Below are 16,546 nucleotides of genomic sequence, written 5' to 3' on the forward strand. Positions count from 1 at the left end.
TTATTGTTGCATAAATTTCACATTGCAGTTGAACTGTTGCTAGATATATGGTGAATATTATAATATTTAGACCTGTTTACTGTTACTGTGTTTGTGGATATCTGCTCAAACGTAGATATGTATATGGTAACCATAATGTTTTATATTTGAGCGCGATCGCGTTTGAATGTATCATATTTTGGATCGCGATCGCGTTTGAAAAGCACCAAACGGCTTCATGTTTTTACTATTATCTCATTTCATATCATCATAACGAATGGAAACATTTGAAGTAACATGATAATCAATATATTTTTCTCTAGCTTAGTTGTTACTGAAATATTTTGGAAGATTTATAGGCTGCTATGGTTATTGTTATTATTATTTTATGCAGCACTGCGCATAGCCTATGCCTACAAGGCACAACAAACCTGGTTTTCATTATATTATATACTGTTGGAAACATTTGTGTGTGTGTGTGTGTGTGTGTGTATTCTGTGAATTTTAAAAAGCAATTTTAACCAGAAAAATCTAAAATGTATTCCCAAAATCGTGCAGGCCTTTCTCTTGATATCAGTATGTTCACTTTTTTTTTTTTTCCTGCTGATTTCAACATTCACATGAGTCTCTGTACATGAACCTGGTAAAATGAAAATCAAACACCTTGGAAATGAAAGGTATGTACAATGTTTTTAAGAATGGCACAAAGGTCTCTGTCTTTGGATCATTGGTTTCAATGAGTGCTTTGAATGAGGGGGAGGGGGAGGGGGAGGGGGAGGGGGGGAAGCGAAAGAAACCTAAAATTCTCGGGACAGCAGCATGTGTCCAAATTTTAATCTTAACCGTTCTATTTCATCAGAAACGATCTGTAAACAGGGCTTTAAGTGTAAATTACCGAACTTGTCCTTTAAACACTCAATTTCTGTTCAGTATCAATCCACAACGATATTGTCAAGGTTTGAATAGAGGACCCAAAAGCAGAGGTTATGCAGTACAGTTTATTGTTCTATAATCTCAAACAAGGAGACTGCCGTCAACAGACGCAGATCTGTGAATAACAAAAATGAAGATCCTTGACAGACAGATGATAGGAACCGGGGTCCAGTGCCAGGAGATAAACGAGCAACAACAGTCCTCCGTCCTCGTGCCCGGTGCAAATAACTTGCAGACGGCTGGTGAGTGATGGTCCACAGACAGAAGATGAACTGGGCAGAGAACAAAGGTGAATCTCCAACTCTTACTCACGTATCAACAGGACAGGACAGGTCAAGACAAGACAGGGTATTTCTCAAGAGAATAAATGCTGATGAGATCGTAACGAAGAGACAGAGCGAAAGCTCAACGTTCAACAATAATCCGACAAAGAGACAGAGCAAACAGTGACTAGAAGTAGCCGAGAGAATTAGAGAGAGAAAAGGATCAGGTGAGAGATAATCAGTGTAGGTGTTGATTCTAATGGGAAACATCTGCGAGAGAGGTGAGGAGGAGAAACATGAATGGGAATGATTAGAGTGTGTGCGCACACTCATTATGGGAATGATTAGAGTGTGTGCCCAAAGGTGAAGTCTGGCGAGAGCGATGAAAGTCCCCGATGAGCGAGCGGTCCAGGACGTCCCGAGATGGAATCCAGCTTCTCTCCTCAGGACCGTATCCCTCCCAATCGACCAGATACTGGAAACCGCGACCTCGAGGGCGAACATCAAGAAGCCTGCGGACGGTATAAATAGGAGAACCCTCAACAAGGGTAGGAGGCGGAGGGACAGGGCGGGCGGGCATCCGAATAACGGATTTTATGCAACATACATGAAACACGGGATGGATATGTCGAAGACTAGGAGGAAGTTTGAGTTTGACAGTAACAGGGTTGAGAACCTTAATAATGGAAAAAGGTCCTATGTACCGAGGTGAGAGTTTTCGGGAGCTGGACTGCAGAGGAAGATTAATGGTGGACAACCAGACTCGCTGGCCGCAAATATATCTTGGGGCTTTAACGCGACGATGGTTGGCTGCTCGGCGAGAGCGAGCCTTGGTCCGACAAAGAGCAGTTCTTACCCTCCTCCAGGTACGATGGCATCTCTGAATGAATGCCTCAACCGACGGAACGGAAACCCCGAGCTCCTGAGAGGGGAAAAGCGGGGGTTGATAGCCGAGGCAACAATTAAAAGGAGAAAGCCCCGTGGCAGAAGACTGTAACGAATTATGCGCATACTCTGCCCACGGCAACTGTTCGCACCAGGATGAAGGAGCCTGGAATGCTAGACTGCGGAGCATACGACCTAAAATCTGATTAGCCCGTTCGGCCTGCCCGTTAGTTTGGGGGTGATAACCTGACGACAAACTGACGGTGGCACCGATCTGCCGGCAGAACTCCCTCCAAAATTGAGAGATAAATTGCGGACCCCTATCCGAAACAACATCTGTAGGGAGGCCATGAAGTTTGAAGACATGATTTACTACCGCCTGAGCAGTCTCTTTAGCGGAGGGTAATTTGGGAAGCGGAACGAAGTGGGCGGCTTTAGAAAATCGATCCACCACTGTGAGGATGACGGTGTTCCCCATTGAAGGAGGGAGGCCCGTAACGAAGTCTAAGGCGATATGCGACCAAGGACGTGACGGAGTCGGAAGGGGTCGAAGTAAACCGGCGGGAGGTAAATTGCCAGATTTAGTCTGGGCGCAGACAGGACATGTGGATACGTAACGGCGGATATCACGTTCTCTAGTAGGCCACCAAAATCTTTGACGAATGACGGCGAGCGTACCCCTGACACCAGGATGAACTGACAATTTAGATGAATGCCCCCAACGGAGAACTGCCGGACGGACGGGTTCGGGGATGAATAGTAATTGCTTCGGACACTGTCGTGGAGTGGTAGTGCGGTTAAGAGCCTGTTTGACTATCCGTTCAACCCCCCAAACGGTAGCCCCAACCACACACTCCCGGGATAGAATGTTCTCCTTGGCTGAGGCATCCTCTGAGGAGCCGAACAGGCGAGATAAAGCATCAGGCTTGATGTTCTTAGAACCAGGTCTATAGGAAATCGTGAAATTTAATCGACAGAAAAAAAGCGCCCAATGAGCCTGACGAGCGTTGAGCCTTTTAGCGGATCGAATATACTCCAGATTCCTGTGGTCTGTCCAGACAATGAATGGCTGTGATGAGCCCTCTAACCAATGGCGTCACTGACCTAACGCCAGTCGAATGGCCAATAACTCGCGGTTACCCACGTCATAATTGCGCTCCGCGGATGAGAGGCGATGCGAATAGAATGCACACGGGTGAACCTTATCGTCCAAAGGAGAACGCTGTGAAAGTACCGCCCCCACCCCCACATCCGACGCGTCAACCTCGACGATGAATTGTCTCTTGATATCAGGATTGATAAGAATAGGAGCGGAGGTAAATAATGTCTTCAGACGGTCGAACACAGACTGGGTCGCCTCGGTCCAAGTAAAACGGGACTTGACCGAGGTGAGCGCAGTAAGTGGAGCAGCCACTTGACTAAAATTTCGAATAAACCGTCTATAAAAATTTGCAAAACCTAAGAAGCGCTGAAGAGCGATTCGGGAATCAGGTACTGGCCAATTAACCCCCTGAGGTCGACGGTATCGCCGGCGATACCAGCTCGCTTTTTTTTTATCAGTGTAAAAGAAACTCATAAATACTCTGTTGACTTTGATTTTCCATAGGAGTTTCATACATCAATCGATTCTGTTAAATGTGTATTATTTTTGTGTATACTCACAATAAAAACAAAGTGTTGTGCTTTTCGCCAAATAAAGAAAAATAAACACGAAGCGAGTTCTGCCTTCTCTCTATCCGTGTAGTCCATTCTGAAACGTGTCCGAAAATGAATCATAACTCAGCGAATACTTCTCACACAGGCACGTGAGATATGTATTTATGAAGCTTGAAATCTCTTCTTTTAAATGAAGTAATGTATGTAAAAAACAAATGTTTTCAACTCATGTAATCCCTTTGAAAGCAAGGAGTGGTTCCGTTTTTCCTTCTCCCTTCATTATCTCTAAATGAGCTGCAGCCGCCCCGCCCCCAGCACGATTCACATGTAAATAGTTTACGTGATCTAGTATGCATTGCATACGCCCCCCGATCAATGCCATAAAAACACAGTTTGTTCATCAGACTTACTGATAGTTCATCGTGTTTTGAGTATGACACGCTTCTCCGGTAATAAAGACGCCCTTCTGATGATTCTGGACAGCGAGGAAGAATGCACCTTTTCCTCAGAGGACGAACGGCAGGATTTTGAAGAGCGAATTCCGCCGAGAACACAATTTCGGAGTAAGTTTTACTTAAAAGGCTTTTGTCTTTTATTTTTCGTGTTCGCATTTATGAGGAAAAAACAATATTACGGGACAGTTCTCCATTATGGACGCGAGCGCTCTAAAAAAAGCACTAAAAGACTTTCAAACTTTCACAGAGACCTCAAAACAGAAAGTACAAATCCTTTCTTTAAAACGAATTTCGTTTTGTATCAATTGTATCTTAATTTTAATAATTTTTTCATTAACAAATTTCCTGTATTTAAAGTAAATATAGGCTAGCAATCACAACATAAGGTGCTTGAACTGGAGATCATCATGAACCAGACCGTAGCCTACTCGCCTCACATGTCTAAAAAATGTGAAATATATTTACAGAAAGCTGGTTCTAAACAAAACCATCCAAAACACTAGCCTACTGCGAAGATCGCGAGTCAATAGCCTATCGTCAACTTCATCTTTGCCAGAAGTTAAATTTAAATCGCGTGTGTGAATGAATGATGATGTTTTAGCAAACTGTATTGCTACTGAGATGAGTAAAAATCGACTGAAATATGAATACATAGATAAAATGTAGGCCTATAATCATTTTTTTTACAAAGAAAGAGTACACTTGAAATATTGTTGAAATTGTAATTATTGTTGTAATTGTAACCTTTTTAATAAAATAGCAAAACATATTTACAAGATAGATGTAAGCAAAATCTTAAATGGTCAATATAAGTCTTCTTCTAAATATATCGTTTGTCCTTGCATTGTGGCTCAGTCAGTTTCACACCTGAATGAATGGCTAATTATGCAGAGTGGGTGGGACATTGTATTCTAAGGTGTAAACTACTCCTCCCCCTCGCATATTGGCTTTCCAAGCAAAACCTGTTTTACATCAATTTAAATCAATGTATGGTTTTATGTGAACGATAAAGCAAGACTATTTTCACATAATTTTGAAGAAAAAACTCTAGGCGAGGACATCCATTAGTCAAAAGTCTTATTGACACATATTTACTATGTGTTTTGTGGCCTTATTTCAGAAATTTTATTTTTTATTTTTTTCAATAACCATGCATAAACATTATTCTCTCAAAAATGAAAACATGTACATACACGTGGCTCACATATTATGGTAGCCCTGTTTGTGCTTTATAGAGTGAATTTACACCTTTGCCATTAATATGTTTATAAGCAACTGAAAAAAGCACAAATGTCAGGGCATGTCAGAACATCTCAAGGGCCCCAAAAACAGCCCAGACCCCAGAGGGTTAATGACGGCTTGAACCTTGGATGAGTCCATACTTATTCCACCAGCGGAAACGACAGATCCCAGAAACGTAACGGACTGAGAATCAAATGTGCATTTCTCAGCCTTTACAAAGAGGCGGTTCTCTAAGAGACGTTGCAGGACACGATGAACATGCTGGACGTGCACTTGGAGGGAGGGTGAGAAAATAAGTATGTCGTCAAGGTAAACAAACACGAAGACGTTAAGCATATCTCTCAGGACATCGTTAATGAGAGCCTGAAATACAGCAGGAGCGTTGACCAATCCGAAAGGAAGAACCCGGTATTCAAAGTGACCGAGGGGCGTGTTAAACGCGGTCTTCCATTCATCTCCCTCTTTGATTCGAACTAAATTGTACGCATTGCGTAGATCTAATTTTGTGAAAAACCTCGCCCCCTGCAAGATCTCGAAGGCTGAAGACATGAGAGGCAAAGGATAGCGGTTCTTAATAGTGATGTCATTCAGCCCCCGATAATCTATGCAGGGACGTAAGGAGCCGTCCTTCTTTTTCACAAAAAAAAAATCCAGCACCAGCGGGAGAGGAGGAAGAAACGATAGTACCAGCCAGAGATGGGCATAAATACATGGAAATGTATTTAAAATACAAATACAAAATACTGTGTGGAAAAATGTATTTAAATACAAATACAAAATACTGTGTGAAAAAATGTATTTAAATACAAATACAGTATTTTGTATTTTGAAAATACACAAAATACAAGTGGAATTGGCCATCCAGTGCAAGTATAGGTCACAGTGAATGAAGAAACTACATAGGCCTACTGACTTTTCATTCTTAAAGGGGGGGTACAATGGTGTTTCATGTATTCAGAGTTGTTTACAGTGTTAAAGAGATGGATTCTCATGCTAAACATGGGCAAAGTTTAAAAAAAATATTTTGGATGAATAACGGAGAATTTCTGTGCCGAAAATCTTACTTCCGGGTTGGTACAAGTTTCGGCTGGTTTTTTTCCGACCGTGGATCTAATGACGTAGATGAGAGTGGAACTCCTTATATGAGCATTTCTCCCGGAAAAGTGCGCCCGCGCACACGTCGCCCAGAGGAGAGCGAGACCGCGCACATCAACGCGCTTCAACAGGAAATCATCGGCAGCCAGCGCTGCATAGGATTTGTTCAAGAATGTCTCCAAAAAAGTGTGTTTTTGGATGTGAGGGAAAGCTTACCGTGTTCAGTTTTCTAAAGAACCCAGTGTTACAGGAACAGTGGATGCAGTTTGTTTTTCCGGGGCAGCAACGGAGTGTAGGAAGTGCGGTTGTGTGTTCTGGTCATTTCAGTGACGAATGTTTTATTAACAAGGCCCAGGTCGACGCTGGATTTGCAAATCGTTTGCTATTAAAACGTGGAGCGGTCCCAGTGATAAAAGACCCCATTCATGTAAGTACAACTGGATCAGATTTCTGTCTTTTGCTGGAAATCAAGGACTACCGCTTGACTCTATAGCTCCGCCTCCAGGAGCTCGGCTTTTTCCGGAGAGAATCGGAAAGCTGTATTTTTCTATTATAAATATAATAAACACTTTTTGGATATATTAAGGATGCACTACTACTCTATAGGTACTCAAGATTAACATGAGATTAGGTGAAACTGTGCATGTTATGTACCCTTTAACCACATCTCTGCCCTCTCTGTCATTCTTTCTGTCATTCTTTCTGTCATTCTTTCTTTCTTTCTGGCAATTACAAATAAACTTATGCAAAATAGCAGCCATTTATATACTTCTATATACTATAATTTCTGGTTACAATGTAGTCTATTACTTGTGGAACACTATTAAAAAATTCATACTGTATGTAAAACTGTGGGAACATTTCCTAATATCTAGCAAAGAATATGGATGGGCGATATGACCAAAATCTTAATTTTACTTCACAGTAACAGTATCATGTTTTCACAATTCTCAATATCAGTTTTGATTCCACAGCATAAACTAAATTTCAAACTCTTTTTTTTTTTTTTTTTTTTTTTTGCAGGTAGTCCAATGCTTTTTAAGTAATTTTATGTTTATTTTATGTAAAGTTTATTTGTTTCTATAAGTTTATTCAAATTAGAAAGTGTATCTAAATAGAGATTTCATTTAGAATTAATTTAGATTCATTTGACACTATTTCCCCCTTTTTTATTATTATTTTTCATGTACAATAAAACTAAAAGCTGAAGATTTTTGTGGAGTATCATTCATCAGTGTTTGTTTTTCCACTCCAACGTTCCAATAATCCCTGTCCACTAAAAGCTGCACGGATAAATTTGCTTACCCCACAATTAGGCCCATCTATGTCAACGATTTAGAAAAAGTTCCATCAATTAACACTTTATATCATCACTATGATAGTGTCATATCACCCAGCCCTAACATGCAGTAATGCTTTAAACACATTTGACAAGCTAGTTGATAAAAATCAACAACCGGTCAAGACTGATTGGCTAACGCTATTTTCCTAGCCTGGTTAAAACCAGACCATTCTCAGTAATAACTGAGTTATGGTCTGGCAAAGCTTCATTAATAACTCATTTCCAAAGGGGCGTCACCAACGGACGTCGCTCAAATGACTCTGGGTGCAATGGGATAGACCTAAAACCAATCAGAGCGATCGTCATCGTGTAAAGCCCGCCTCAACGTTTCTGATTGGTGCCTCAATTTGGACGGATTAGAAATGGGCTTGAATGAGCTCTTTGCCAGACTACTTGTAGAGCAAATCTAAATTTGCCGGAAGTTTGTCTGGGTTTTCCAAGGCTACTATTTTCCCACTTGTCTGTGCACTTTTATTCTTTCATGTTAACTAAAGTGAATAATGCACTATTTTTACTTTAATCAACAAGTAGAATAGATCATGACATTCTCACCTTATTCCAAAAAACGGTCTGAAACGAGTAACAAGTATCAAGTGCGAAACGCAAGTAACTTTGTGGGAGGATCTCGGGCGCTGTTGCTGTTATACCGGCGGGATAAATGACTCTTGCGCCCGACGCAAATCTAAAATGTGTTGGTCTGAAGTCGCTTCATTACTCATAGGTGTGGTTTGGGCGTAACGTGAAATAAACCAATCAGAGCGACATCTCACATTCCCTTTAAGAGCAGGCGCGCTTGTTCCATGGCGGATTGCTATTATAACGGCGGATTTGCCAGACGCGCGCCAGGAGCGGTTCACAGCCGAGGAGACCGGCGTTCTCGTCAGGGCCGTAAAACACAGAGAAGTGACATTGGGGATGGAGAAACACACCCAGATTAGCTTCGCTTAAACAGGCGTATACAAATTTGGGTAAATGTGTAAGCTAGATGTATGCTTTTATAATATCTATCTATCTATCTATCTATCTATCTATCTATCTATCTATCGTAATAATGTATGATTTGCAAAAATGAAAACTGCTGCTTTTGTGTAGGTGAGAGAATCAAAGTGCATGCGCGTTGTGCACACGCTACGCTACATTGATTATGGCCAAGCATGCGCCCTTAAAATAGCATATGAATAACATGCGCAACGCGCAACTTAGTGGCGGAATTGTTTTCTAAACCTGCAAAATAGCATGAGGGAACGTTTGTGCCGGAACACGCCTCCTCTTTGCGCTGAACTGCCCCCGGGGAGTGCAAGTGTATTTCTTAGTTAACCGATGTGCGTCTGTGGAGGGAAAAGTCCGCTGTGCGTGGGTGCAAAATAGGAATGAAACATGCGTCGGTGTACAAAGTCAATTGCGCTGGGTGCAAGATAAGGCCCAAGGTCTGAACTAGTTGATGCACAAAATCAATACCCTGATAAAGAGGTTGACTGGCAAAAAGTATTTTATGTATTTTGAAAATACAAAAATACTCACCTTAAATGTATTTAAATACAAATTACATTTGAATTTTTCCAAAGGCTTTAAAATACAAAATACAAAATAGTATTTTGTATTTCAAATACGTATTTTAAATACATGTATCTGAAATACTGCCCATCCCTGGTACCAGCCGCAATAGACTCTGAGAGATACTTCTCTAAGGCCTCGCGTTCGGGCGCAGACAAAGAATACAACCGACCGCGAGGAGGAGTGGTACCAGGAAGAAGATCGATAGCGCAATCGTAAGGTCGATGGGGAGGGAGAGAAGTGGCCCGGGAGCGACTGAAAACCGCTCGCAGATCAAGGTACTCCCCCGGCACTCCAGACAAATCCCCAGCCTCCTCCTGAAACACAGAAACAGAAGAAACAGGAGGAATAGCAGACACTAAACAATCAACATGACATGAAAGACTCCAAGACAAGATAGAACCATTTGTCCAATTAATATGGGGATTGTGTTTAGCTAACCAGGGGTGGCCTAAAACAATAGGTGTAAAAGGAGATTGAAAAATATTTAAAAAAAATAGTCTCTTGATGGTTCCCTGAGATGGTGAGACTCCCCGGTCGGGTGGTGCGACGAACCTTAGAAATGACACTACCATCCAGAGCGAGCACAGAGGTGGAATCTTCAAGGTCAGTTAAAGGAATGTCATGTTCACGTGCCCATTTCTCATCAATGAAACTTGCTTCTGAACCAGAGTCAATGAGAGCCAAACCCGAAGCAGAAAAGGTGGACCAGCGGAGAGTCACCGGGAGGGTAGTGCGCATCTTGGACGAGGGAGAAGAGAGCGCGCGCCAGAACTCCCCTGGTTACTGGCGAGCTCTGGCTTTTACAGAGCAGGTGGACACAAAGTGGCCATCAGAACCACAGTAGAGACAGAGATGGTTTACTATCCGTCGCTGACGTTCAGCCGTCGAGATCCGAATACCACCCAGCTGCATAGGCTCCGCTTCATGATCGCTCCGAACAGGAACAGAGGGTGTGGGCGGAGTTGCTGGTCGCTCGGTTCTCAGACCGCGAGAGTGACGACGCATCTCAAAGCGCTTGTCCAGACGGATTGCCAGCTCCACTAACTGATCAAACTGCTCAGGAATCTCGCGGGCATAAATCTCGTCCTTAAAATTGGAATTGAGACCCTCAAGGAAGTGAGCAATGAGAGCAGGTTCATTCCAGCCTGATGAGGTAGCTAGAGTACGGAACTCGATAGCAAAATCAGCCACCGAACGTCTTCCCTGTTGAAGCACAGCGAGCTGGCGAGAAGCCTCTTGGCCATGTACTGAACGGTCAAACACCTTGACCATCTCCTCTTTGAACAGCTGGAAACGATTAGTCAGATCGGAATTCGTCTCCCAGACGGCGGTCCCCCACTCACGTGCCCTGCCGGTTAGTAGTGAGATTACGTAGGCGATGCGTGCTCGATCCTGTGCATAGGTGGCTGGCTGCAAGGAGAACACAACCTCGCATTGAGTGAGAAAAGCACGGCATTGTGTGGGCTCACCGGCATAGCTGGGAGGGTTATTAATCCTGGGTTCAGCAGAACTCCCGCGAGGAGCGGAAGCCTCAAGCTGATAGCGGTGAAGACGTGCGGTTAAGTCTGCAACCTGCGCAGTCAGGCTTTCCATGGAGCGACGAGTTTCAGAAATCTCTGCATCGTGCCTGCCCAGCATGACTCCCTGCACCTCAATAGCCGCACGAAACGGTCCTTCCCCCGCTGGGTCCATCCTGGTCGGATTATTCTGTCAAGGTTTGAATAGAGGACCCAAAAGCAGAGGTTATGCAGTACAGTTTATTGTTCTATAATCTCAAACAAGGAGACTGCCGTCAACAGACGCAGATCTGTGAATAACAAAAATGAAGATCCTTGACAGACAGATGATAGGAACCGGGGTCCAGTGCCAGGAGATAAACGAGCAACAACAGTCCTCCGTCCTCGTGCCCGGTGCAAATAACTTGCAGACGGCTGGTGAGTGATGGTCCACAGACAGAAGGTGAACTGGGCAGAGAACAAAGGTGAATCTCCAACTCTTACTCACGTATCAACAGGACAGGACAGGTCAAGACAAGACAGGGTATTTCTCAAGAGAATAAATGCTAATGAGATCGTAACGAAGAGACAGAGCGAAAGCTCAACGTTCAACAATAATCCGACAAAGAGACAGAGCAAACAGTGACTAGAAGTAGCCGAGAGAATTAGAGAGAAAAGGATCAGGTGAGAGATAATCAGTGTACACAGCAAAATATCCAGTGTAGTTTAGAGTTGTTTTTATGGTGTTAATTTTTCAGAGTTAAAAAGTGTTGATTCTGGTGTTGATTTGAATGGCATCAACACTTGCAGAGTAAATCAGTGGTCAGAGTCAGCGTCATTACAGCGAGTTGACATAATTTACACTGGTGATGAGTTGATCCAATTTCCGGTCCTTGCACATTATTTCCTTTTTGTTTAATGGCGGACGACCACGAGGAGAGGAGCGTTCAAACAGGTATAATAGTTTATAACCAGTTTATTTTTTACCAATTTTCATGTTTAGTTTACATTTCTCACCATTCAGAATAATATTACGTTTTTCAACATTGCCTGAGTAACGTTATTTCCTTTCAGATAACACGACAGACCACCGATTGGATCTCGAGGCCGTTTTGATTGTTCGTTGGCAAACTGAGGTAAGAGTTGCATAGTTTATGTTAGTTAGCTGTTTTAAGGTTAAGTTTTCTTATATTTTAGAGTCAGGGAAAGATAACGGTTATTTCTGTGATTTTGCTTAACTGTTAAATTAACACAAATGTACGTAACGTTAGCCCTGTACGAGTCCACATTCCCCTTCTTAGGGCTCACGTTATTTGTGCTGCCAAATGCACTGTAATGCGTTTTTATCTCCAATATTATTATCGTATAACTGTGTATTGTTCCAAATAATCTCTGACTGACGCGCGAATCTTTATTTATTTTAAAAAAAAAATGTACGTTGACCTTGAACGCGCAGCTTCGAATGTTATAGGAAGTATAGCGATTAGCTACTCTTGTCTGCGAGGTAAAATGCAACGGTAAATGATCAGATAAGCAAGAAGCATTTTGCTCAACTTTCTGCCAGCATATGACTGTTTGCTCTGCATGTGTGTTTGACGTGCACGCTTAATCTGTAATCGTATACAGTTACATGATAGTATGAATTAATTTGCCGCGATTTCACTTTAGTGTAACATTTGTAGGGTGACAACAGTGGCTCGCTTGAACTGCTTTAATATTAACAATGTCATAATCTGCATCTTTCTTGACCAACAGCTTTCATCATGCTGGTAAAAGCTCAGTACCATCAAGGAGTAAAGAATTTTGTGAAATTGCTCAGTGATTGTACATTACAAGATTTTCTTAATGAAGGTAAGTTAAGAAGCTTGTGCTACTTAGAAATGTACTTAGTCATATAGAAATATGCTTGAGGTATATTAACACTTTACAACAAGGTCTCATTTGTTAACATTAATGTGTTAACTAACATTAACTTTAGTATTAGTTAATAAAAGTAGAACTGTTTGTTTGTTCATTTTAGTTCATAGTGCATTCATGTTAACAGATACAATTTTTGATTTTTATAATGTATTAGCAAATGTTGAGATTAAAATTAACAAATGCTGTAGAAGTATTGTTCATTCTTAGTGCGTTATTTTTTTCATGCTATTGTTAAAATTACTTTTCAGTTAAGAGCATGAGAATGAGAACTTACAAGGGTGTATAGTTATTTTTACTATTTTATTTTAAAGTGTTAGTTCACCCAAAAAATTAAAATGTCAGTAATTATTCACCCTCATGTTGTTCCAAACCCGTAAGACCTTCGTTAATCTTCAGAACACAAATGAAGACATTTTTGATGAAATCCAAGAGCTTTCTGAACCATCCATGGGCAGCAATGTAATTACCACCAAGGCCCAGATAGTAAAGTCGCTATCCACATAGTAAAGGACAGCGCAGCACTAGGCCTTGAATTTGCAGTGATGTTGCTGCCTATGAATGGTTCAGAAAGCTCTGATTTCATCAAGATATCTCAATCTGTCTTTATGGGTTTGGAAGTAATGAGGGTGATTAATGACATCATTTTTAGTTTTGTTAAACTAACCCTTTAATTTGATTTGTGATGGAAAATTCTTGCTTTAGAAGTAAAAAACATTTAGACAAAGCCGTGTTTGATTGAATGCCTTCAGAGAAAACATTAAAATGGTGTTTTGCTTTTCTCTGTCAAGAGTTTTCACCCATAAGATCCTCAACTCCCAGCACATGCACTGACACTCTTTCACACTCTTCAACTGACCATGAAGAGTCGGAGAGAGCAATGCAAAATCAAACAGCAATGGTCAGCAACAGTTTTAACATGGACGCTGTAAAAGCAAAACGGGTATGTATGCATGTTTTTCATTATGGTTAACTTGTCCATATAATAATTTTCACCATTTAAGTAGTCTTCATGCGTTCATCTGTATTGTGGTCATGTTTAATCAGACTGTCCAAGATGCACTGGGAAAAAAATCTGGTGGTGAGGAAGTGCTTGACGAATACCAGACAACTAAACCTTTAAAGCATCACACCAGACGTCAGCTTGTTAAAATTGTTGATTGTCACATGACAGAGATTCATGGGTAAGACTTCAATGCACAGATGCAAGAAATACACACAGATGTGTCAATTGATGTAGACAAAGTTAAGTTACCATTAACCATATATTTTTTTTTTTATATTGCAGGAGGATCCCCACCCGTAAACAGTGGGAAACTTATGCTTTGGGCATTATTTCTCTCTTCCCTAACCAGAGAGACCCGTTTTCAACAAAGGGCTATGTAAGAATCTTTTGTATAGGTGTATTTGAAACAATCATGAAGTTATATACTCCTTTTTTGTGGCATGTAATAACAGTTTCTATTATCTATTTATGTAATGACTATTCAGATTTTGCAAAAAGTGTTCTCGTCTTTTTCACAGGAGCATTTCTACGATCCGGAAAAGGGTTCATCTCCTGGTGCCTTAACTTGTTCAAGGAAGATCCCAAAACGTGTTTGCTTGGAGTCGCTGTCCCATTTCACTCATCTGTCCTGCTGCTGTTGTATCTCCTGCCACCGCCTCCAGAGAGAAAGACGACTAAGATCAGTCCAACAGAGGCTATTGACAGACTTGTGCATTTCCATAAGGTAAACTCACATTACTGTTGCAAAGTCATTGTTAATATTTAAATTAAGATTTGGGTTATAAACCCTAAAATGCAGTGGTTTTCATTCATGGTCATTGGGACTGAACCCTCTGCACATTTTGTCTCTCTGACCTGACACACTTAAGGATAGTTTGCTCAAAAAATTCTCCCCTCGCTTTGTACTGCTGAACACAAAGGAAGGTATTTTAAAGAAAGTTTGTAAATGGGCCGCTTTGGGCAGCCATTGACTCTAATAGTATTTTTTTTTTTTCCTACTATGGAAGTCAATGGCTGCCCAAAGCGGCCCATTTATTCAGGTTTGGTACAACCTGAGTGTGTGTAAATGACAGGATTTTTGAGTGAACTAACCCTTTAGTTTAGTTAATGGAGCTCTTACATAATGAGGTGAAGATCTAAAACAGGTTTGTTGAATAAGGGATTACTTTTTATGACATTACCTTTCACTGTAATACACAAAGCATGATACCAACTGGTTTTGTCAGGCACATATTAGGTTAAGGTTTGTCATATAGTTTTTTTGTTTTGTTTTTAATTGATTTTAATTCTATTATTTGTTCATTTGAATGTGATCAAGTTAAGAGCACCAGGTTTAATGCATTTATCATTTCACCTTGTAATTCGTTTTTTTTCTTGTTTAATATTTTTTTTCAGTCCTGCACCAGTATTGAAGGCCATCTCAGTGTGAGGGAGGGCCACCAGCCATTTCTACTTGGATCAGGAAGGATCAAAGGGCAGGATCGACCACTTTTACGTCATTGTGGACAAGTGCCTTATCCCTTGCTCTGAAACCAACTTCTTGAGTGCCTTTGAACTTTTGAAAGTTCACTGTCTTCAACTTGTCCTACGCGGAAGCCCTGGTCAACTTTACCTTCCTGCAGACCACACATTATGGTGCATTATCCAGCCTGTGTTCGCAAAATTGAACCGTAAGTGCAAGTTTCGAGCGAGTTTTTAAGAATACACTGACAGATTTGGGAATGTTTTTGAAATTCTTTAGTCACCAGTTGTCAATCTTTGGGAAACAACACCATTGAGTCAAGTTGAGTGTGGACCAATGAAAACATTTGTTGGAATGCAGTTGACAATGGTGAAAAGTTGGCAGGAACAGAATCCCAAACAGACAAGCATTCATTTCATGGACTGGGTCCAAATAGATGGGACAGAATATAGACAAGACCTCAATGCAATGTGAGAATGAAATTCCTGTTTTCAGTCAGATTCTGAAGTTACTTTTCATTGGCAGCACTGTGTATTTTATTGTCAATAAACTTTTCACAAAACATTTTTCAGAACGTCATGCATTTAAAGTACAGAGATATTGTGAGTTGGGTGAACTTGTAAAAGCCAACAGCTTTGAAGTTCTACAGGCCTTTTGATCTGCAGTGTATATGGGTCAGATGATGGTGAAAATGTTGTTCTTTTGTGTTGGTATAATTGTTACATCTGTGTTAAATAAAATTTCAAACTGATACAGCCTGTTGACTCATTTAATTGAAGGCACAGATTTTTAGTGAAATTGAATGACCTTAATCAGGGTTTTGAATGAACACTGTATTAGTGTGGAAATAAATCTATTGGTGTTAAGATATTGAGACACCTAGTGTAGTTTCAACACTATCTTGGTGTAAATGAGGTAGGGGAACACTAATGGTGTTAACGGTGAACACTTACAGTGTTGTTTTTACACTAAGCAAGTGTAAAAAAAAGTAACACTATTTAAAGTGTTAGTTTAACTCTATTTAGTGTGGACCTATATAAAGCCCGAAAAAGTGTTAATTTTCTCACTATGAGTGTTAATTTAACACTTTCAAATTTGCTGTGTAGGTGTTGATTCTAATGGGAAACATCTGCGAGAGAGGTGAGGAGGAGAAACATGAATGGGAATGATTAGAGTGTGTGCGCAGCGCGAGCGCTGAGAAAATAGGAATCAGCTGTATGTGTGTGCACGTGTGTGAATGAAGGTAAACAAACAGAAG

General features: G+C 41.1%; 1 pseudogene across 1 annotated transcript; it reads left to right on the top strand.

Annotated features, from left to right (window-relative positions):
- The first annotated feature begins 13,432 nt into the window (after positions 1-13,432).
- Positions 13,433-15,493, top strand: LOC307162094 (annotated as a pseudogene). Its single transcript, XR_013824064.1, has 4 exons — positions 13,433-13,763; positions 13,868-14,004; positions 14,109-14,550; positions 15,222-15,493. The product of XR_013824064.1 is annotated as an uncharacterized misc_RNA (transcript).
- The last annotated feature ends 1,053 nt before the right edge of the window (positions 15,494-16,546 follow it).

The sequence above is a fragment of the Squalius cephalus genome, assembly GCF_949319135.1.
Source record: "Squalius cephalus genome assembly, chromosome: 7".
Taxonomy (NCBI): domain Eukaryota; kingdom Metazoa; phylum Chordata; class Actinopteri; order Cypriniformes; family Leuciscidae; genus Squalius; species Squalius cephalus.